The sequence below is a fragment of the Loxodonta africana genome, chromosome 8 (assembly GCF_030014295.1).
Source record: "Loxodonta africana isolate mLoxAfr1 chromosome 8, mLoxAfr1.hap2, whole genome shotgun sequence".
Lineage (NCBI taxonomy): Eukaryota > Metazoa > Chordata > Mammalia > Proboscidea > Elephantidae > Loxodonta > Loxodonta africana.
Window position 1 is genome coordinate 77,613,862 of NC_087349.1, and position 24,511 is coordinate 77,638,372.

At 36.3% G+C, this 24,511-nt stretch overlaps 1 long non-coding RNA gene across 8 annotated transcripts in view; it reads left to right on the forward strand.

Annotated features, from left to right (window-relative positions):
* Nucleotides 1-24,060, forward strand: part of LOC111749721 (uncharacterized) — a 96,992-nt gene extending 72,932 nt beyond the window's left edge. For 5 of the 8 annotated variants that reach the window (XR_010322704.1, XR_010322705.1, XR_010322699.1 and 2 more), the window contains 4 exons: nucleotides 1,393-1,542; nucleotides 9,824-9,927; nucleotides 18,657-18,792; nucleotides 23,132-24,060. This is a non-coding gene — a long non-coding RNA (uncharacterized LOC111749721). Of the gene's footprint in view, nucleotides 1-1,392; nucleotides 1,543-9,823; nucleotides 9,928-18,653; nucleotides 18,793-23,131 lie in introns of all 8 variants that reach the window. The other 3 variants (XR_010322700.1, XR_002784915.2, XR_010322701.1) reach the window with 2 other exon arrangements.
* Nucleotides 24,061-24,511: the final 451 nt, after the last annotated feature.

Below are 24,511 nucleotides of genomic sequence, written 5' to 3' on the forward strand. Positions count from 1 at the left end.
TTTTTCTATATTTTACCATAAAGTGAGAAGCTCATAATAAGAAGTCAGTGACTATTCTATCTGATTAAGAAATTTCTATTCCATACATAGTTTGCTAAAAGTTGTTATTGTAAATTGATGTTGAATTATTTTCTTTACATCTATCAAGATACTTGTGTAACTTTTCTTCATCTGTTAATGTTTGTGAGCATTGATTGATTTTTCTATGTTAAAATACCCCTACATTCCTGGAATAAACACAGTTGTTTGTAATATATTATCTCTTTAGCTAATACCCATTCGTATAACAATTTAATCAGGAGTTTGAGAGTCACTCAGGTAACTGTTTTCATCCACTTTTTAAAGCAGACCAAATTGTTTCTGACATTTTAACTCTTTTAAGAAGTAAAATTCCAAAAGAGCCACTTATCCTGTCTATTGTTATAGCGGATATGCTTATATAATCAATACTTTTGCCATACTTTGAGTAGTGGGGATTTCCCCAATTTCTCCAGTCTTCAGAGCTCACATACACTTTTTCTTAATACCTAGTAGTAATAACCCAACTCACTATCCCACTTGTCTACAGAACAGTCTTTAACTAGGTTTTCCTCCAAGAATACATTTTAGTCAGAAAATTTTACCTTTGCTATGAGTTCCTTCATTTTCTTGAAGAGTTTCATTCCACAGTAAAATCTGCTCTTAACCTTTGCATAACCGAAAGTCTCATTGAACTCTTCCTCTTTAAGTAAAAGTGTAATTTGTCCTCAGATGAGTAATTTGTCCTCACACCTCTACTTCTGTAGAGAACTAAAAACAAACAAACAAACAAACAGAAAACTGGTCTCTAGATTTTTTTTACAGCATTCTATTAATATTCTTCTTTTCCATTTAGTGATTATTTCTTCCATTTATGTATTTTATTGTGTTTTCTTTATATTAAATTATTTTAAATAGAAATATTTCACTTACATTTTAAAGCAGAAAGTGATGAATAGAAACATAAAGTGTAACTGGGAAGAATACACAAGTCATTACACATGAAATTTGCTTTGTGTAATGAATGGCATTGCAAATAAATGATGAATGTAAATCAGTTGCCATCACGTTGATTCCAGCTCGTGGTGATCCCACATGTGTCTGAGTAGAACTGTGCACCATAGGGTTTTTAATGACTAATTTTTCAGAATTAGATCGCTAGGCCTTTCTTTCAAGGTGCCTGTGGCTGGACTCAAACCTCCAACCTTTCAGTTAGCAGCTATGCATATTAACCATTTGCATCATCCAGGAACTCAATGATGTAGGTAAGATAACCATAACCTAGAATCTTCTGAAAAAGTTTGATAACTAAAATTCATGGATGTAGGTATTATTCTGCTCTGTTTTCTCATTTTTCTTGTAATCTTGTTGCAGATCGTTTGGTTGTAAGAAAACTAAATTTGCTACCAGGAAGTGGGGTGATAATCAAGTTATTATAAGAACACAATAGGCAAATAAAGGCATCCAAAAACAAGAACTAAAGTACTGGCAGGCCACAGGACAACTGGAACTGGAACTCCAAAAGTAAGTTTGCTGTTTCCATTTTGAAAAGGCTAGATGTTCTCCCTTATCTTGCTCTTTCAATCTCATTTTTTTATGACTTTTAACTTCGGTTGAGCATGGCTCCTCCTCCCCCAATCTGTACATGGTTTTTGAATTCATGTGCCCATTGCTATTTCACATATTAAGAAGGAAGACTCTTATCCTTCACTTCTTATGTTTTTGTGTGAGAGCCTTCAGCTAAAATAACTCTTCTGTTCTCTTTTTCTAGTCCTTAGTGACTCTGCATCTTGAAAGGAAGAGTGATTCATTTGGTTGGCAAGTTTGAGAGAAGTTGGTGAGCATGCTCTGCTCAGCCACTTCTTTACTTATGTCTTTGGAGCTGCCAGCTGATTAAGAGGATACAGTCTTATCTGTTCTCATCTATATAAATCTGCCACTGAACTAAGGGGGGTGTAGGGTTCTAGTGGCTGCGCTAGTGGCTGAGTCAGTAAGTTCAGTCCAATTTAGGAGTTAGTGTTAGCAAATCCTTTAGCTTCAGATCTTAAGCTATCTGTCCTGTCAGCTTCATTAGCAATAAAGTTGATATCTTAAGTTCTATCTGTGTCACTTTTGCTTCTATTTCTCAATTGTTTCCAAAAGGAGTTCCATCTGTCTCGCTTTTGCTTCTATTTCTCCATTGATTCCAAAAGCTTATTCTTAAGTGACCCACAAGAACCTAGAAAAAAAAAAAAAAGATCTACATTTATATAATACAAAAAAGTTTTAAGATGTATTAAGTAAGACCTAAAGGAGCTCTGGTGAGGCAGTGCTTAAGCGCTCGGTTGCTAACCAAAAGGCCAGTGGTTCGAACCCACCAGCCGCACCAGGGGAGAAAGACGTGGCAGTCTGCTTCCTTAAAGATTTACAGCCTTGGAAACTCTATGGAGCAGTTCTACTTTATCCTATAGGGCAAATTTGAGTCAGAATTGGCTGGATGCCAACGGGTATTAAGACCTAAATAAGAAAAATAACATTTTAAGTATATAGGAGAAAATATTGAAATTATGAACTTGGGATACGAAAGAATTAAAAGAAAATAAACAAAAACTACAAATATAAAAAACTAGCCTTAAATATTTGACCACATTAAAAGGAAAAGTCTGGATCTTAAAGTAATCCACCATAAACAAAGTGCAAAGATAAGCCTCAGACTGAAATAGATATTTGTAGCACATATATATGACAAAGAACTTTTGTAAATCAAAAACAACCAGATAGAAAAAATGTGCAAAGGATACACAATCTCATGAAAAAATGTGCAAAGGATAGAAAATCTCATGAGTAGTCAAGAAAATAAAAATTAATTCCCGACAACTGTGTGCACCACCTAGGGACCCACGCGATGAGTAAGATATGCAATACTTGAGGAAAGAAGTAAGTTTCCCAAGCTGAAACAATGATGAGAGCAAAAGGTTGGGAAAGGGGAAGTCTAAAACATGATTTCCTCCTCATTTGAATGCCTCTTCTTTCTACACTCAGCAGATCTCAGAGGGTCTCCTCTACTTTGAAGAAGCTAATGTCTTTATTCTCTGTGCTCCATAGAAACTGCTCATATTTCTTCACTGTTCACAGTGTATTTCTAGAAGCAGAGACTGCTCTGGGCTTCAGGTCAATGGAGATAGAAAGAAAGAACAGGATAGTGCAAGGGATGGAGCTGAGCAAGGATGTGTCTCAGTTTAAATGTAGCTTCAGCCTGATCTCAAAGGGAGCTCTGGACTTTGAGTAGGACTCAGAGTTGATCCCACATTGAGGCAAGCTTGTAAACTTTTTTATACCCAGGTCAATCATTAGTTACAGGCTGCCCCAAGGAGAGGGTCCTAATTTCCTAGACAAGAGGACTTCTATTCCACTGAGGATAATTCTCTAGAAAGGGGCCAACTGTGAGCTCTAAGCAGCCAACACTTGCAGCAGCTGTAGGATGGGTGCTATTGTCTGGTAAAGTAGATTTGAACAAGGCACTACCTTGAACTCTTCTTAGCTACCCTATAGTACCTATACATTTTCCCCACTATTCTGCTTTGGCCCCATTCTGTGTCATGCTGTTACCTGCTGGGCCACTGACTGCTTTTGCTGGACAGTGTCACTTTCAAATCGGCCGTGATTATCTGGGCACTTCTACATCGCCTAGTCAGTAGTGCTACTGCCTGGCACTATGTCCACTTCCACTGAATACCACCAGGCAGTGCCAGCTCCTGCTATTGATTTTTCAGCCTTCTAGGTGTCAAGTCCCATTCAGAGTTAAAGCTTTGGAGATAGCCCCTTGCATTTTATTGTACCGTGTTTGGTTAAATGGGTACCAAAAGTAGAGAAGATTGTGCCTCAATGCTTCCAAGAATTAATATAGTAAGATGATACTTTCAGTTGATACTTAGAGCACCACTCACCCAAAAACTACTCAGACTCTTTCTTCTCCAGTGACTACTGCTCTGTACTGGACCAGTATCATCTTTCCAACTCTCTGCTCTTTAGGGTGAGCTCCCTCTTAGCTGTCTCAATCCCTCCTGCAAATGGACTTTTGATAGGTCTGTGGCGTAGAGGTTAGGATCTATGGCTGCTAACCAAAATGTCAGCCATTCAAGTGTACCAGGAACTCCCTGGAAATCCTGTGGGGCAGTTCTACTTTGTCCTACAGGGTCACTATAAGTCAGAATTGACTCAACGGCAACGGGTTTAGTTTTGGTGCCTACCAAAGTGAGTAACTGTGTCTCACTTTACAATTACTCCAGGCTGCCAAGACGTTTTTGAATTTCAATAGTGGCACAATCTAGACTTGAGCTGGGAAAGCATATGCCATGACCCCAGCTTCATATGCAAAATTCAAATAAAAGACTAAATATTTGAATAGTTGAATTTAGAGTTAATTCAACATGCAGTGTGACTAGTATGGGAAAAACACTCTGTTAGGTTCTGTGCAGAATCCCACAATAGACATTTCTAGTATTTTTAGCAATGTCAGGGTCTTTTCTTCAAGGCATATGGAAAACACCCAATGAGCTGTGAGTGTAAATGATATATTATGGGGTGAGGCATTTAATTACCAATGTTTTGGGGGGCACAAATGGTTTGCTCTCAGCTCTTAACCAAAAGGTTGGCAGCGCGAACCCTCCCCATTGTGCTGTAGAAGAAAGGTCTGGCAATCTGCTTCTGTAAAGATTACAGCTAAGAAAACCCTATGGAACTCACTTCTACTCTGTAACACAGGGGGCCACCATGAATCAGAATTGACTCAGTGGCAATGGTTAACACATCATTTCTGAGCTGAAGCACTTAATTGCAGGTGTAAGATCCCCATATGCTGTCATCTCTCAACTGCAGCAAGCACAGAGGAGGGCTTGTGAGCAGATAACGGGACCAATGATTGAAAGAAGCCTACATCGCCTGAAGCACAGTTTCTCTTGGGTCTCTCAGATCCACAGTAGACATTCCATAAATGAGAAAAATGAGAAATAGCCTTTTCTTGAGTAAAGGCATTGAGATTTGGTTATTGTTTGCTAGTGTGGCATAAATTTAGCCTATGTGCACAATATATATGCACATAAAACTTTGCTTATGGACTATTATTACTTCCAAGATATTGAATGTATTTTAATATGTAAAATCCTGGATGCATGGTATCTGTAATGTGGTATTTACTATCTTTCTGAACACGTCTGTTATTTAGAAAATACTTAATATAAAACTCAGCTGACAGTGAAATGGACTTCTTTCAAATCCAAAGGATAAATTCTGTGTCTGTCTTATGTGTGTGAATGCCCCTCCGTTTTTCACCACTGAGAAAACAAAACTGGAGCCCCGATTTACAGAATCTCTAATTCCTTTGCTTATGTTAATTTTAAGAAAAGTTGTCCTCAATGCATGCTGTGCTCTTAGAAGCCGAAACAACAGTTCATGGCCTGATTCTTGTAAGCTTTACTTATTTATGACAGCCGTCTTAAGACAGCTACCGTAAGTAAATTAATCTATCCTGCATTTTCTAATGTGAAAAATTTGAACCATGAAATATATATGCTATTTTACGCAGTGGAAGAAATTGATAAATCGTCTGCTGAAAAAAAATACGAGATTCCAGAGCCAAAGAGGGCTTAGATTGATGGCCAGAGGTATTAGCAATTGTTCCAGATATTTTTTTCCTTGTGGGCACTCGATGATGGCATGTTGGCTTTTCTGTCACAGAAAAGGCCCTTCATAAATTCTTTCTGTAGAAAGATATTTCATTGTTGTAGTAAACAAGTCTATTTGTTTAACATTGGTATTTAGACCACCTGGCAAATAGGCTTTCATAGAAAAACTTAAAAAACATAAACATCCATTTTCATGGCCATTTTTTATAATTATTATAGTATTTTGGTGATTGACTGCTTTATTCTTCAAAAGTACAAAACTAAATCTTTACTGAACACCAATTATGTGTCAGGCACTGTGCTCTGCACAGGTTATTTAATTTAATCCTCTTCAATCCTTTAAATCAATACTATTATTATTTCCATTTTACAAGGGAGAAAGCATAGGTAAACTAAGTAACTTATTCAAGGTCATAAATTCAGTCATTCATCATACATGAATTAAGCAAATACTTGTCTGGCAGTAGGGTTACAGAAATGAGTAAGAAATGGCCCAGCCCCTGAGGAACCTAGTGGGAGAGATAGACATGTAAATAACAATCACTGTGGTGTGAAGAGAATAATATACTCAGATCAAGAACAGTGGTCTGACACAGGAAAATAACATTTGAGCCTAGAATAAAGTTTCATCAGTAGAAAGAGGAAGGTCACTTGAGAGATCATCCTTACATGTTCAAAGAGAGAGAGACATGAAAGGGCATGGTAGATTGGGGAATGCTGAGGAGTTTGAATGGCTGGAATGAAATCTGTGTTAAGAAAGGAAAACACCTGTTGCCCAACAGGCAAAGCTAATTCAATCACTCTTTGATTTAAGTAGTTTTACCATTTAATTTCTTCCTTTTCTCATTTCCTTTCTTCTTTACTCTTTCTGTGTTTACTATTTCCACAAAATCTTTGCACTGCTTATATTAAAAAAAAATACAGTAAGATGATTGAAATGAAAATAGATGAGTCAAGATATTTTCTAAAATAGAAAACAGTAGAGTCAAGGGCTTCAAGAGGTGAGAAGAAAGAGAAAGAGGTATTATTCTGTTAATTAGGCCAAACATAGTTTCTAGAATTAACTATCTAGTAAAGCCTTGCACATCCTAGATGATCTAGAAAAGAAGATATTGAGCTACACACATAATTTAAAATTCTCATTTCTAAGTATCAAGCCTGCTGACGAGGTTGGAAAATCCCTAAGATTAGGTAGAGCATTTGAAAGATACCACAACCCATGGGGAAACCCCTAAAGAAAAGTAAATCTATTTTAGAAGAACAAGGGTTTTCTGAGTTGATGTTAAAAGATTCTAATGTAATTTTTTTTAGGCTGCGAGTGTAACAACTTATTTCAGAAGACAGTATTTTTAAAAATAAAGTCCAACTAAAAGAAAATTCTGAGTTTGTCCAGAGCATATAGGGCAGTTCAAAAGACATGCATCCATTTGCTACAAATGAGACAATTACAACACGTGAGGCATGAGATATTTTTTTCTATCAAGGAATAGTAGAACAATGATGCAACAAACACTAAGGTTTTCTAGCCCTTCCTAACAAAGGAAGAACCTGCTGTAAAAGTGAAAGGCCAAAGAATGAAAGATAACCATGTATAATACAACAGGTAAAGGCCTGCAACAACAGCGCAAGTAAATGCTCGTTTCACTTGATTACCATCAAAGAACAAAACCATTTAGGGAAACATGCTTGACATAATAGTATGTGGAGATTCAGGGGAGCGGAGGGGCGAAAATGCTATCCTACACAAGGAAATAATAATAAAAGACAACACGAAGTTAGAGACAAAGTTATAAATAGAAATATATATGAAACATAGAATTTATTCAGAGGTCCTAATGCATGTAATTTCAGGGAAGACAATGGAGATGGGAAAGAGAGGAAAGGTAAGAAGAAAGGTATGAGAGATGTAACAGATGTTTTGTTTTGTTTTTTTCCAAAAATGCTACAACAATCTTCCCAACCCATACGATTGTGTTATAATGAGACTTTGATACTGCTCCCATTGTCCCACTGAGAGATGAGGTCTATGTATTTTCTACTTTAATCTGGATGGGCTGGTGTCCATGGTAGAAGTGCTTTAATCTGGATGGAACCGTGACTATGGTGAAAGGACTGTCACGTGACTTCTGAAGCTAAATCATAAAAAGCAGCACAGTTCTATCTGGTTCTCTTGGCACACTCTTCTCTGAAGCTCTGACCCACTGTATAAGATGATCGAGGCCACCATGCTGTGAGGAAGCCCAGGCCACATGAAGATGCCATGTGTAGGCGTGTTGACTAACAGCCCCAGCTGAGGTCCCTGCTAACAGCCAACATCAACCATTAGCCGTGTGTGACTAAAGATGCTTCCAGATTATTCCTCCTCCCAGCCTTCAAGCTGAGGCCTCAGACATCATGGAGAGAGACATCATGGACAGAGACAATTGTTCACACTCTTCCCTTTCTGTATCACTGACCCACAAAATTCATGATTGTAATAAATGGTTGTTTTTAGATACCAAGTTTTAGGGTGGTTTTGTTATACATCAGTAAATGACCAAAAGAAAATAAGAAATCATTTTTTGTTGTTAAAATTGAGATTGAACATACTTGTACCCAGTCCTTGCCTATCTACACAGTCCTTATTGCTAGAATTTCCCTTTGCTAGATTACGGAATCTGAATATATTAAACCTTATTAAGACTTACCAAACTCCTACCAGCAATGTATAAGAGTAATTTCCAACACTTAGCTTTATCATATTAATAATTTATGCCTGACAAATATGAGAAAATATCTCAATGTTATTATAATTTGTACAGTGATATGTAATGTAGCAAGTTTTTAATACAGTATATATCAAACATACTTAGAAAACTAGATAGATAATATACTATTTATTAATATAAGAGAATACTATATAGCAGTTAAGATGAATGGACTATATTTCTACACATCAATATGATTAATCTCAAAAACATAACGTTGAATAAGAAGCAAAATGTAATATATAGTACAATAATACCTATGTATATTTTAAAAGGATGAATGACTATTCTATTGTTTAGTCATTCGGAAAACCTGTAGACTGCCAGGTGCAAGGCTCTGTTCTGAGCATTAGGGATACAACGAGAGAAAACATAAATTTAAACTTAAAGATCTTGCCCTTCCAGAGTAAGCATGATTAGTAGACAGTATGAATGTACATGTACAGCAAAAAACCAAAAATGTGCTCAGCAATGACACCAGCTTCAGGGTGGTGATTTCATCTGGGGAGGAAGAAATGAAGAAGGTAGAGGGTGGTAATTTAGGGCAGAGCTTTATTTATGTTTCATTTCTTTAAAAGATTTTGATGTAAATATTGCAAATTATTAACATCTGTAAAATATTAGTGAAAATTATATATCATTCTCAGTGCTTTTCAATTTGTTTGAAACACTTCCTGTTTTGGAATAAAAAATCAATTGATACTATTATAATACAGGGGTTGCTCTTCAGCTACTGGGGAAAATACCTATCTGACTAATATGCTACTCACATGGATAAAAATTTTAAATTTATCAGCATGGGTCTTGAAGTAAAAGAGGCAGTATGGTATATTGGAAAGGGTTTATATAGGCTTTCAATCCAGAAAAACCTGAATGGAAATTCCATTTCCTCCACTTCCTCACATCAGGGGGTGAAATACCTCATCTATGGAAGCTCAAGGCAGTTGTAATAAAACTTAAACTTACCTCTACGGGTTTTGTTTGTATCAGAAATAAAACGGACAAACAGCAAACATCTATTGAAAGCAGGTGTGTGAGGCACTGTTTTCAGTGCTTTGCAGGAATTCTATGATTCCCAAACTCTGTACCGGTGGAGAATTACAGGAAACTCAATTGGCTGTGGGGATATTTCAAATGTTTGAGGAAAACATAGTGATGCTTCGTATCTGTTGGACAATGTGTGAACTTCTAGTTCAAGGTTTTTCACAGTTTCAACATTAGATCTCACCATATCCTTTTCGGTGATGTTGTATCTTTGCAAAGCTTGGCTTTCAGCAGATGCTGAGAGAAAATATAGTTTTGTTTTGTTTTTCAAATAAATACTACAGTTAGCACATAAATATTTATTAAGTTGTTTGGAAATAACTACTTAATAACTGTTAGGTGTTTCTTTAGGCCTAGGGACACAGTGGAAAGAATTACTGAGAAACTAAGGATGAACGAAGAAGGTTTAGGACTCTCTGACCTACCTCGTTTAATCTTCATATCAACCAATGGAGGTAAGTCTTATTTTTATCTCCACTTTCCAGATGAAACACAGAGAAGTATGCTGTCACACAGCTAGTGAGAGTAATATGCAGGATTTGAACCTACTCAGTCTGACTTCACAGCCCACACCCATAACCAGTACACTCTTCTATTTCCATGTGCATAACTGTATAAACATCAGGATAGTATCAAATATACTACATTGAAGAGAACTGTCCTTAGGAGAAATATAAACTCAGTCAAAATATTGGAGGTATGTGACTTCAAGCTGGAACTGGAAGAAACTTTGATAAAAGTAATTGTACAAGGTGAAAACTAAAGCCTTGATGAGCCTTAGTGACAAATACACTTAGTCACTGGAAAAGTCAGTCTAAGGAGCTCCTTCACCCTGTTTCCAGGTCTGGTATACCTGTGTATAACTGAAGAAGTTCTGTTCAGGAGCGGCCACCAAAGATAGAATATGCAGTTACTTACAATGCCACAAGAGGACAGAAAAACAAACACATAAGCTTGGAGAGCCGTGGCTTGGCACGCATTTTTGTAGCTGATAATAATTAATGATTAAATTCAGCTTTTTTTTTTTTTAATTTCAGGGAAATTACAATGTTATTCCAAGCACTTACTGGAGCAACTGCTCCCATTGGGCAGTCAAGTAGTTCCCATTGATGGGCTCTAATGTGAGCTGTTTCTACAATCTGCAAAACACTTCTCCCTCTGTGTTCCCACAGCATATCATAAAATACTCTTTCCTTGCCCAACTAGCAAACCCTCCTCAAGGGCAGAGCTCATATCTTTTGCCTCAGTACTACCAATGTAAAACACAGTGCCAGTATGTAGTAGGTGTTCAAAAGATGTTTGCTAAAAGAATTTATAATGTTTGTTGGTAGTAAATTATATAAACTAGATGACATTGTCATTCATTTAACTAGCCTAAATACTTGTTCAGTGTAGATGCTATTCAGTCTGGTAGATACATGCATCTTAAGACATAAGCTAACAGCCCACAGCTTATATAGTAGATCTTACACAACGTGAATATTTTCTGTAGAATAAATGGCCAGGACAGCAGGTTATGAAGAACACAAAGTTTTATGAGAGTTTATGATATTTTAAAAATATTTGGGGAATCTATTCGTAAGTCTTAGGAGTACAGCCAGAATGCTCCTAAGAAGCGAGGAAGGTGAGACTTCTCTTGTACTTTAAACACGTTATCAAGAGGCACCAGCCCTTGGAGAAGGACATTATGCTTGGTAAAGTAGAGGGTCAGTAAAAAAGAGGAAGACCCTCAAAAAGATGGACTGACACAGTGACTACAACGAAGGGCTTAAACATAGCAACGATTGTGAGGATGGCACAGGACTGGGCAGTGTTTCATTCTGTTGTACACGGGGTTGCTGTGAGTGGGAACTAACTTAATGGCACCTAACGACAACATTTATAAGTAAAAATACAGAAAAAAATGCAGTTAAATTTGTGGTATTCACCATTTATTATTAAAAAACAAAACAAAACTTTGCCGTTGAGTAGATTCCAACTCATATTGACCGTATAGGACAGGGTAGAACTGCTCCATAGGGTTTCCAAGGAGCAACTAGAGGATTCGAACTGCTGACCTTTTGGTTAGTAGCTGAGTTCTTAACCACTATGCCACTATGCTCTGAAATAGTATGTCGTAACTCCCGGGAGAATTCCTTGCTTCCTTTGGTATAGGGTATAGTCACTGGTAGTCATTAGCCTTCTCCTTTATCTCTCTATATTCTCTTAGTCACAGAATTTTGCTGGCATGATCTTACAGATGTCCTCATTCTTGACCCTCTTCTTCACTGTCATTGGTTCCACTCCTAGTACAGGCCTCCAACACCTCACAACTACATGATTCCATCACCTGCCTAACTGAATACCTCGACTTCAGGCTTTAATGCTGGGCAATACTGTCAGACCAATTTTCCTCACACCCTTGGATTTCCCAGGTCTGCTGGGGCAGAGCTGACCTTCTGATCATCACACCTACATCTCATCTTTCCGGGACACAGCCAGAAGCTAGACTGCATTCCCCAGCCTCTCTTGCAGTGAAGTGTGGCCAGGCCACTGGATTCTAGCCAGTGGGATGTGAATGGAAGTGATGTGCGCTGTTTACAGGCTTGGCCCATGAAGACTTCCTGCACCCAATGCTCTGCATTCTTGATTCTTAGCCTTATGTCTTGAAGCAGATGAGCCCCAAACTGTTGGAGGCCTCAGGGTAAAGATAGTGGAGCCACAAGACCCTGGGTCTCTGAATCATTGCTTGGAAGAGACATGTCCCAACCAGAAACAACTGGTTTGAATTTTACACAAGCAAGAAATAAATATCTATTATGTTAAGCAGCCGAGAGTGTGGGGTTTATCTGTTACCCCAATAATGCATCTGTTCATTACGCTAAAATAACTTTGCTTTCTCCAAACTAAAACAAGAAAAGAGAGCTGTAAACTGAGTATGGCTTAACCGATTTTCAATTTCATGTCTGGTTAATCTACTTTCCATACTGTGTCCTGAGTCAGATAATCTATTTTATATCTTCCTAGAGCATAATGAAAATGCCGTATCCAATGATGCAAGACAACAAACAGCTCCCTTCGTACATTTCCAAGAGACAATTTGAAAATGTGCACAATTTAAATGTACTCTGTGGGGAAGAAAGCACATTTCTTTAATTCTCTTCACTTAGACAGAAAAACACATCTTCAGCCAAAATGATTCCTTGGTGTTCAATAGAAGATAATCATACATTTCTGGGAATACATTGCAATGTCTCCTTGTAAATCCTTCATCAGCTGTTATATTACCTTATACACTACAAAAACCAACAATGAAAGAGCTCCATGAAATTGCATCAAGGTGATAGATTCTAGGGTGTTAGGAGACATGAACCACACCTCTTGATGTCACTACCATACTGCAACCTTCCACAAACCCATAGATTATCCCAAGGTAGCCTAACTTCTCAGGGTCACTGCCGATATTGGCGTTAATGCCAGCATTGCAGTTATAGCATGTATATGGAAAGATCTGAGATATAAATAGCTATGACCATAAAACTTTCTGATGCTAAAACAGAAAAAGTAAAAAAAAAAAAAAAAAAAAGCCTAGAAAAATTTTAAACAGGAAACACTGGGACACAAATACCTTAATTCAATTAAATCCAAACTTCAGATCTTTTGCTCTAGTCTTTGGCTCTTCATTTCCTTAAAACTACTGACCTTCCCATATTTGGCCATGAACTATGGCTGACCTTCCACCTACTCAAAATTGCCTTTCTTTCTCTGCTTTGATGCATGGTCTAACTCCTTATGTCCAATAAATGATTTCCACCCCCTTTCTCTTTGGTATTACCAACTTCTGCTTGTGGTTACAAACTTCTGAAATACTACTATCAGATCAGATCTGGCATCTGCTGAATCAGTTATAATTCAGCCAAACATGAAGCTACTATTATCGCAGTAAATGAATCAGGAAATACTGAACGACTGCTGTGTGCCTAGGACGGTGTTAGACCTGGTGAAGCTCTAAAGACCAGTTGTTGGACTCACAGAGCTTGAAATCTAGTTAGGAAGTATAGACTAACTATACTATAAAAGCAAAGCGAGGCAGCGTAGTTATGAGCCAACTGGTGCAGCCTAAGGTTGTCATATTATCGAGGTTCGTCGGAAGAGGAACATCAGGGTTGGAAACTCAGAAAACGTGTAACAGTGTGAATCAGCCGTAAGCTGGGTAGTGAAGAAAGGGTAGTATTTTTAGATTGTATAAGAAAAAAATTTTTTTGTCACTTCCCAGCCACCACTAAATATTTTCAAACTTTATTTTATGGTTTCTAATATCGCATTAAAAATACGAGTCTTTCCCAGTTTGGTCTACAATATCAAGCTCAAACAAGAAGTTATTAAGCTCTTAGAATGGGCCTAAACTCTGGAAATTTGAACAACACCTAGAAGAATCTGAAAGTCTGGAAAACATTTTGCCTTGAAGTGAATAAAAGTTGGCTCCAAGATTCGTAGCCTGGGAAGGATGATGGTAAAAGTGACAGAAACAGCATCAATAGAAAAAAAAAAAAATTATGGAAGAAAAAAATAATTATTTCTGTTTGTGAAAAATGGCTATTGAAGGATATCTAGCTGTAGATATTTGGCAGCCATTGGAAGCATACATTTGGGACACATCAAGGGTTAGGACTGGCGATATCAATTTCACAGGTATCTGCATTCCGTTGAAGATTTATGCTGGATAGCTTTATTGTGATTTTTCTCTCTCATTTCCTGTCCTTACTCACCTGTGTCCAATCAATTTCACCTTTTGAGATTTTCATTTTTTCCTTTTCTAAAATACTGTTACACTTTTGTAGCTATATGTGAAATGAGGGGTTAGGATCAGGAAGAGAGAAAAGGAGAGGTCTCTATTTATGTCTACTACTTTTAGAAGTCTCAGAAACATAACAGGGAGAAAAAGATGCCTCCTAAAGTACTTGGATGACAAGCCATCTAAAGGATTATTGTCCAAATAGAAGTCTGTTGGTAGCATGAGCTGTCTCACCGTTGAATTGTGCCTGAAACTGATGCTTGACATTTTCTGCTGCTACTGTTACATTACAGCTAGCTCAACATCCAATATTCCCTTATGAACTATGTGAGAATCTCCTAAAAGCATTCTCTGATGATGCAGTCAGCTCTGGCAAAGACATCTGAGCTTTAATCAAGTAATGTATGAGGGGAAAAAAATTTCTGGTATCTTGTATAATAGACAAGCGTAATATATACGTCTCTTCGAATGTGCTTTAGATGACATTGAGTGGGTTTAAATGGATTTATAACAAGATGGAATAGGTATGGAGAATGCCTTAATCCATTCCTTTATGTCTCAGTGGGGATCTTTATACAGTCAAATGTGAGATTATGAGCTCAGTTAAATCATTTTTAGAACAAGACCACGTCATGCTATTTCAGAGCACCTCATCATTTAGAAAAAAAACAAATTTGTTCTAATACTTCCTGATATAAATTTAATTTACTTTGGTCATCAAGAGTTATATTAAATGTAGTTAATTAGTTCTTCATGCTTGCCCCACACAACCTCCGATAGAAACCAGTCAATCCAGATTTTCATTTTTCTTCTTAACACTGAGCAGAAGAGTTCGAATCAAAAGTAGGGACATCTTTCTGTGAACTCACAGCTGTGTTGGATTTGTTTATCTGAGTAGACATGTGTGATGAAAACAGCATGTCATTGTGGGGTTTCCTGAGTGGAGGGCTGTAACTCATTGTGCACAACAAAGAGTGTGTGTTGCTATTTGGAGTCTTTACCCTGTTGCATTGTCATTTATATAATTTTGTTCATGGCTTTTTCCATTCCAAAGTGTCAGAAGTTACTTCTTGCCTTGGTTAGTTCAAGAATAAAGCAGATCTGAGTCCACATTCCTTTTATTTCTTTTTCCCTTGTTCTATATTACTAACCACTCTCTCGTGAAAAATTCGAAGTTTCAAGTTCAACATCTCCTATGCTTCAATCCACAACACCTTAGAGAGTTCCTAAAATTGCCACATTACAACAAAAACATATATCAAACATATATCACAAGCAGAATAACTAAAGGCACAAGTAAGTAAGCCTTAGACTTTTAAAAACTCATGGTAATCTAGGAGAAAACGATGTTAAAATAAGGATGCTGGACTATGTCTAAATTTCTTCATGCTTGATTTTGTGTTGATAATAGCATGGTATAAACTACAAAGATGGTAATACAAATTGGAATGTCCGTCTTCTCTTCTCTAATACAAACTATAATCTCTATATGACTACATGTCACCTTGAAGACTAAGGTGTGCCTGGCCCAAACCATGGTGTTTTCAATCACCTCATATGCATCCAAAAGCTGGACAATGAATAAGGAAGACCAAAGAAGAATTGACACCTTTGAACTGTGGTGTTGGTGAAGAATATTGAATATACCATGGACTGCCAAAGGAACAAACAAATCTGTCTTGGAAGAAGGACAAACAGAATGCTCCTTAGAGGCAAGGATGGTGAGACTGCATCTTACATACCTTGGACATGTTGTCAGGAGGGATCAGTCCCTGGAGAAGGACATCATGCTTGGTAAAGTAGAGGGTCAGTGAAAAAGAGGAAGATCCTCCATGAGATGGATTGACACAGTGGTTGCAACAATGGGCTCAAGCATGGCAACAATTGTGAGGATGGCGTAGGACTGGGCAGGGGTTAATTCTGTTGTACATAGGGTCACTATTAGTCAGAGAGACTCAACAGCACCTAACAACAACAACATATGACACATAACACACTTGTATATGCATTTGATAACTTACTAAAATGTTCTAAATTCTTATTAGTATTTTCAGGGCACCTTGATTATATAGTCCAGTGAGATCCATGCTGGCCTTCTGACCTATCTAACTGTAAAATAATAAATTTGTGTTGTGTTAAGCCACTTTTGTGGTAATTTGTTACATAAGCAATGGAAAATCAATGCATGTATATGTATAAAACTCCACATTTTGGTAAAGTATACTGCAGTGTTTATATTTTGAAGAATGCTGACATTTTGGAGGCTCACCCCTTGGTCCAACTGTACCTTCTTCAGGGGCTGTATACCAGAAAATCAACGATGATGCTGAAATTTGTTCATGAGTTATTGTTAGCTACTGTTAAGTTGGCACTTGACTCATGGTGACCCCATGTGTTATAGAGTAGAATTGTTCCTTAGAGTTTTCTTGGCTGTCATCTTTATGAAAGTTCACCAGGCCTTTCTTCTGTGGAGCTGCTGAATGGGTTCAATCTGTCAACCTTTATGTCAGCAACCCATCACGAACCGCTTCTGCCACCTAGTCTCACTTGTTCATGAGAAGGGATATTATTGTATTCTTTCTTTCACTTCGTTAAAAAATAAATGTATATACCGGTTAGACATTCTATGTTTATTACTCCCCCAGTCCCTCTAGCTCTCCAAACATCAAAAAGAAAAAAAAGCAAACCCATTGCCGTGGAGTCGATTATGTTAGTAAATATGGGCTTTAAAAGTCAAATTAGACTTTCCAGAGCCATTGAGGCGGGATGAACCCCCAAAGTTATTGCCCTGAGAAAATCTTTAAACTTTAAACCAAAAATATCCCCTGAAGTCTTCTTTAAACCAAACAGTAAAAAAAAAAAAAAAAATTTTTTTTTTTTTAAACAGTAGTATAGCTTAATTAGATAAGAATGTCTGCCTTGAGCATCCCGCTCTTTTAAAGAACTATCTATATAGGGCAAACCCTGGTGACATAGTGGTTAAGAGCTACGGCTGCTTACCAAAAAGGTCCACAGTTTGAATCTACCAGGTATTTCTTGGAAATCCTATGGGGCAGTTCTACTCTGTCCTATAGGGTTGCTATGAGTTGGAATCGACTCGAAGGCAAAGGGTTTGGATTTTTTTAATATCTGTATGGGATCTAATTGACAACAGCAACTGAAAAGATTATATCAGAAGATTAGGGGGCAATGAGTTGATGTTAATGAAGGAAGAAGAGTTCGGAAAAGGAGGGTGAGAATGGTTGCACAACTTGAAGAATGTAATCAAGGTCACTGAGTTGTACATGTAGAAATTGTTGAATTGGTCTGTGTTTTGCTATGTATATTTTCAATAGCAGCAAAAAAATAAGTAAAATTATATTTAAAATATTTACTTTGAATCTCATAAACTAATGTTATCCCATCTGTATGTTTATGTAATGTTAAATGTGTACTTTACATGCATTATTTTTTAATCTTCTTACTTTTAATTTTTTTTTTTTTTTTTTTTTTAACTTAGCCTCTTTCAGAAAACTTCCCTTAGTGGTTTCTATTCTTTGAAGTGCACCTCATGGTTAATATATAGATTAAGATTCTAAGGAAAATGGAAAATTTTAAGAGTTGAAAACTTAGTTCTTTTCAAAATATTCTTATGGCTAATTTTTTGATTATCAAGAAAGCAAAAAAATTACTTTTATAAGCATTGGTTTACACAATTCTGTTGCTCTAATCCCTTTATTTCTTACTGCTTTTAATTAATGGTTACTTACTTCTTTCCTTCTAATATTTCCTATTTCTTTACTACCTGTAATTTCTGGTTAATTGTTTTCTGCACTGGGTGATCAATTTATTGTCATCTGCTTTATTTCTCTTCACATCGAAAGCCACACCTGGAGTACTTTTGCTTAACATTTACACAAAAGTTTCTTTTCTTTTTCCTTTTTTTTTTTAAATTCCCATTCATCAGAAAAAAATATATAATACTTCATTTTTTTAAGAATATAGATTTTCAACCTGCATTGAGAAGCATGGTATAAATAAAGAATTTACGGATGTATCAGCACGATTTTTTTTTTCTTTTTAACACTCTGCTTCCCTTATTCTCCCCTCTTTTCAAGTCTCTTGTACGCATTAATATTTCATAATTACTACATACAAAAAAATCTTAATCAGAAATCTTTTTAAGAGTATACCTGTCAATATTTTTACAAGAGTGCCTTTCAATATTTAATTGTATTGGAGAAAATTAAAGGTGCCAACATCCTATAAATGGCAATATACCTAATTATGAGGTGACTAAAGTGAAGACAAAATTATTAAAAAAAAAAAAAATTTTTTAAAGTGAAGACAAAATTATTAATTACAGTTGATAATATGTGTTCACCTGAGATGTAAAACAATTAATATCCCTTTATGCCTTGATTTCAGCAGAATATTTCCACCAAGATCAAGAGCTAAAAGAAAATTAATTGGGCGAACATATATTAAGTATCAACTGTGTTTAATAAGACACAATTCTTTACATAGACTCTTTTATGACCTGGAAGGGAGAATAACAAGTACAAACGTAAGTATAATTAAAGGCATAATGTGATCACTATCATAAGTATAAAGGGTTTCAGGGCTTCAAAGGAGGGAGAAAGATTGTGTCTGATTGGGTTAACCAGCATAGGCTTTAAGAAGGGGAGAGTATTTGGGTTAGACTTGAAGAACTGGCAAGAATTTAACAAGAAGAGGGAAAGAATGTTTAAAGCTAGGGTAGAAGAGCATAGCGTATATTTAGGAAACAGCAAGTAATCCAGCATAGGTTTTGGGTAGGTAGGAATGAGTGATAAAACTGAAAAATTTGGCTAGGGTTACAATTTTTTAAAAAAGTTCTAAAAGGCGGGCAAACATATTTTACTTAATTCATTTGAAAATAAGAAGGCATTGAAGATTTTTGAGTAGAAGATCATTTTAGAAAAATACATAAGGCAGATTAGAAGAAATGTTGAAAACGCTAATGACAATTAGGTTATTTCAGTTGTCTCACTCTGGATTTCATGAGAATTGCCTGTAGAACTAATTCCAAGGCCAATGCCTGAGGCCAACCTCTGAGATTCTGATTCAGCTCCCAAGCGGTGGGGCCCAGGAAGCTCTGTTTTTAACAAGCCCCCTGGTGGTTCTATGTACATGAAAGTTTGAGTATCTAAGTGAAAGGTGAGAGCCTGACCTTGAACGTGGCAGCTGAAATGGCTAACAGGGCATGGATGAGACAGATGAATGTGATACCCTGGCTTCAAAGCCTGAGTTTTTACAGATGATTCCGTTTCAGTTTTGAGGCCCGCTGAATTAACTGAAGCATCGAAAACAGAGAAGGCTTCTTGAGCTATGCAATGCAATTCTCAGAATTACTTCCTGAAGGTGACTGTAAAACTGAGCACAACCTTGATTAACATACATGGTTTGTGGTTGGAACTAACAAGTTGGAACTCAACTGAGAGATTTACAGTGTCATCATTACTTCTTATCCTCCTAATTTCTCAAAAGTGTGTCAGTGTTGCTGAGAGAGAATATGGGGAGAAAGAGGAGGTGAGATTAAGTTCTCCCAAGACAGGGGTGTTGATTAATTCATCTCTCCTACAAGTCTCAATGTTTGTGGAATAAATGAATGAGTGGATAAATAAAGAAGAAATTATATTAATTTTTAACTAAGGTTTGTAGGACTGTAGTACAAATGACATCAGGAACTACATACTTAAGTCCTTTAAAAAAAAGAAAATCTAAACCCATTGCCGTCGAGTCGATTCCGACTCATAGAGACCCTTTGTCCTTTAGTCATTAGAAAATAATGTTTTAGGAAGCCTCTGTTACTTTCTACCACATATGGAAACAAAAGAAAGACAACTATCAAAAAGAAATTACCTTTTAGCATTTTTTGGGCGGGCCTATTCCCAGGGACACTTCCTCCTGGAGTTTTCTACTCAGTAACCAGCACCAACAAGAGGACCTTTCAGATTAGGGCATTCCTTATGGAGAGATCTCTTTGAATGCCTCTTTGGGTTAATATATATTTCTGGTACTGGATTTTCCTCCTTATCCTTGGAAAATCTAGAATATGAAGAATATGAAGCTCAGAAGAGAGCCTCAAGAAAAAAACTAGTGCTACAGAGCAAACATTTGCTTCTAATAAGTGTACTTGTGAATAAACTGTACATACAGTATTTATAAATACTCTGCACTTAATGGAAAAAAAAAATGAGTGCTGATAAGAATCTGTCTAGCTGAAGAGTGTCCGTTAAGTTAGAGGAAACAGCTGATTTTCTGGGCTATTTACTAGAATACGATTAGGTTAAAATATAATTAATCATCATTAAACATTTTATAGCAGTAAGAATGCTTCTAGTTCAATAGCTACTGAAATAATCTCTTATGTAAGAAAGACAAGAGGTTGGTAATAAAGAATGTAGTATTATTTTAAGATGATATCCATAAAGTATTATTTCTAGTATGTTTGACTTTTGGGCGTTATCACTTAGAGAAATATGTTTCATATGATTTTGATTAACTGGTATTTCTGTTTCTAAAATATTAAGTGGTGTGTATTTTTTAAATGGAAAAATTCATGTAGGAATCTGGTAGGTGTTTATAGCAAAAGCAATATAATTTCTTTTTTGTCACTGCAGGATATTAAAATTATTATTCCCATATGATTTGAAGTAGATACTATTTATTTCATTTGACTTTTACTAAGATTATAAAAATGACAGCACTCTAGTAAACAAGAGATTTACCCACCCTAACAGTGAATGAGGGCATTGCTAGCCAAGATATCATGGCATACATTTCATTGCACTCCGTAAACAGCTATTTAATGGAAACAATGAGTCCACTGACCCAGACAAAGCAGCTATTGTCTGAGGAGCCCTGAGTCATCCTCATGTCATAGTAAATATAGTTACTAATTTCAGTCATAACCATATGGCATTTTAGAAATCCTAGTAGTTAATTCCAATATATAGAAATATAATTGATGATTAATAAAACTGATATTTAAATTCCACATTGACTGGCGTGATCAGTTTTACCTTCTAGTAATAATTATATAGTGGGCCAGAAATTACATATTATATTGTCTTCTTTACAAATTTAGGCAGCTTTAAAAATTACTCATCGCCTGCCATGTTACCAATATTCAATTATCATTGCTAATTCCATGTAAGAGTAATTTTAGATGCAAAAATATTTCAGATTGGACTATTAATTTTATTTTTCTCTCTGGGGGTTTCCAATATTGATGTTATACTCCGGCTCTTGGAAATTACAATTGAAGACATATTCTATCTGGAAAATAAATAGGAGTACATGATTCTTTTTTTGAGATAACCATATTTACCATATGTTTGTCATCCAAGCATGCACTAAACCATTGTGTGTATGTAATACATATTTAAAAAGAAAAGAATATAAATGTATTTATTTATTGGATTTGTCTAGAAATGCACCCTGGTCTCACTGGTATTTTAGAAGACAGACAAAATGAATATAAGCAGAAAATTAGATTAAATACAGCAACTAACTGCAGGCTGCAGTCCTGTAACTAGAGCCAAAAAAAAAAAAAAAAAAAAAATGGAGGGAACAGGGATAAAAATTTAAATAATCTAAAACTCTCTTCAAATATTTAATTTACTGAGTAACAACTTGTATTTGACATTTGAATGTTTCTTTTTCCAGAAAAAATTTAATTTCAATTGAGTTTTTTGTCATTTATTAGTTTGAAAATTTTCTGACGTTCAGATTCTAGGCAATCCTACAAGTAAACGACTAGATGTACTGTGAGAAGGGTTAAATTTGTGGTACTTTCTGTCTAAAACAAGAAAAACTGGAAATTCCGAAAGAAAGATAATCCTTTAAGCCACTTCTGCTGAACTGAATTTTCATATTAATTTTATGGGGAAGTACCAAAATACTATATGGAAATGATCCGAGTTTTAAGAGAGAAGCCATTGGTTGTTTAAAACATGAGTGAAGATTTCTAGTTTATATTGATATTTGTTTGTGAAAGGTCAAAACAATATTACATTTTATTGGGGGGAATGAAAAAGAGCTAGGGGCATTTTAGGATATATTTACATATTGTATTTTATGGTTATATTCCCTAGAAGTTATTCATTCAATCATTTCATTGCTTATTTAAACTCAGGAGGTTCAAAGGGCCAGTTCTTGACTTCGTGGGTATTATGCAGTGCTGTTTTGTGCCTCAATGCTTTGTGGAGTTACGAATGAAAACAGGTCCTTCCATTTTTACTTTCAACCTCGCTCCTTCTAAGATACAGATGTGAATCTAGGCTCTGAGCAAGGCTAACTAACAGATACCAGGATGCACTCACAATTGAGATTTGATATTGGGCCAATTTCCCTGTCTAATCTAACACACCCTTCCATTAGAAGGAAAATACTTCTGAACCAGTACTAGCAACAAGTAAATGGTAATAAAATGATCAAGTGAACTGATTGCCAGCAGGCTGTTCTACCAGGGCACCTACTAAAATGCTCAGAATCAGCAAAGCTTAGGCTCCAAGAGAGTTACCCATTAAATTTAGATGGATTTTAAATTAGGAAATATCTCCTCTGTCAAGCCAAGGAATTTGCACTTTGATTAATATGGAATAAGAGCATGTTCATTACAAGGCTGGGTGGAAGAATAAGAGTTTGGATGGACGATTAGATCAGTACTTGAGTGAATGAACTGACTGAAAATTTATTATGGAAATGTAGCATAAAACACGCTGCCTCTCCTGGAAAATTTAAAATTGGCTAAGCCATTGAGCTTTCAATAATAGATCTTTGTTCAAAGCTGGGATTCACAATTGTTATAAGCTATGTACTTCTTTTAAAATAATATTTTAAACAACGTTTGATTGTAGGACCATGTTGCACAAGAGTTCCAAAGAAGCCACACAGACCAGAAGTGCAAACGATTGATGATGGGAAAAACATTAGAAAAATCTCCCTCTTCATTATCATCCTCATGAATTTCTTCTTCTAGCTCCCTCTTGCCCTGCTAACATGTTGTTATTATCCTCTTGCAACCTCTTTCCTGGGAAAAAGAAGACTTGTAGCTTTATCTTTCTATGTAGATTCTTTGAGGAAAATTCTCTGCATGTTCACGAGGGTGGTTTACAATAAAAATCTTTGAGAGGCCTAAGCACATTTTTCATTGAAAACAAACTTTTTTCCCCCCCACAGAAACCTGTCTCATCAGATAACCCTAAACATTATAGAGCTTGCACACACAAATTGTAGTTGACCACAGGATGTGAATGGGGCATAGGATTAAATAATTGGAGTTCACCATGGTGATAGTAACAGTTTATTTTTACAGAAACAAAATAAAAATGCTACTCATTTCTCCTTCTTAGAATTCACTCACAGGATAAGTGCCTTTTGGGTATGCACAGATGCTCTGAGTCATGTCACCGTCTTCAGTCCTGGGAAATTGCCCTCTTTTGTTTGTCTGTATGCCCCCTCCTTCAACCAAACCTGATGTAGACTAGCAGAGAAAAGCCTCAGTGTAAAATGCTGTGAAGTCACCTTAAATTGTTGCTTTCAGACCCACTGTATGGGGATCTTTTATGCAAAGATAGAACACTTCATGAATTCAAGATAATCATAATTTAGATAGAGATACCCAAATGCCATTTTTCTATCAGGTTCCTGCAGTGGGTTTTATGTTTCAAAATCCCAACTCTAGACTTATAAGATTGGCTTGAGACCTGGAGACCAAGATTCCAAGATGATCATACTATCTCATCAAAACAGACTGAGAATAATTTCATAACTGACTCTGATCTTGGTTGCAAGAGGATCTTGGCAGATGATTATGCTTTAGAAAGTGGAAGTGACACTTAATTTGACCTTCAGATGTGGTATTAATTGTATCAATTATGAGAGTATCTTTTGGAATTGTTACTAATATTTTGTACCCATTTTTCCCCATCATATTTCCCTAAAATTAAGGTATTTGGGTTAAAAGTGTTTTCTTTTTGTTTCTTCTTCTTCTTTTAAGGTTCACAGGAGCCCTAGTGGTGCAGCCGTTAAAGACTGTCTGCTAACCTAAAGGTTGGCGGTTCTAAGCTGCAGTTACACCATGGGAGAAAGATGTGGTAGTCTGCTTCTGTAAAGATTTACAGCTTGGAAACTCTTTGGGGCAGCTCTATTCTGTTTTATAGGGTCGCTATGAGTCTTTTTTTTATGAGTCAGGATCAACTCCATGACAATGGATTTGAATATGTGCTTCACAGTCA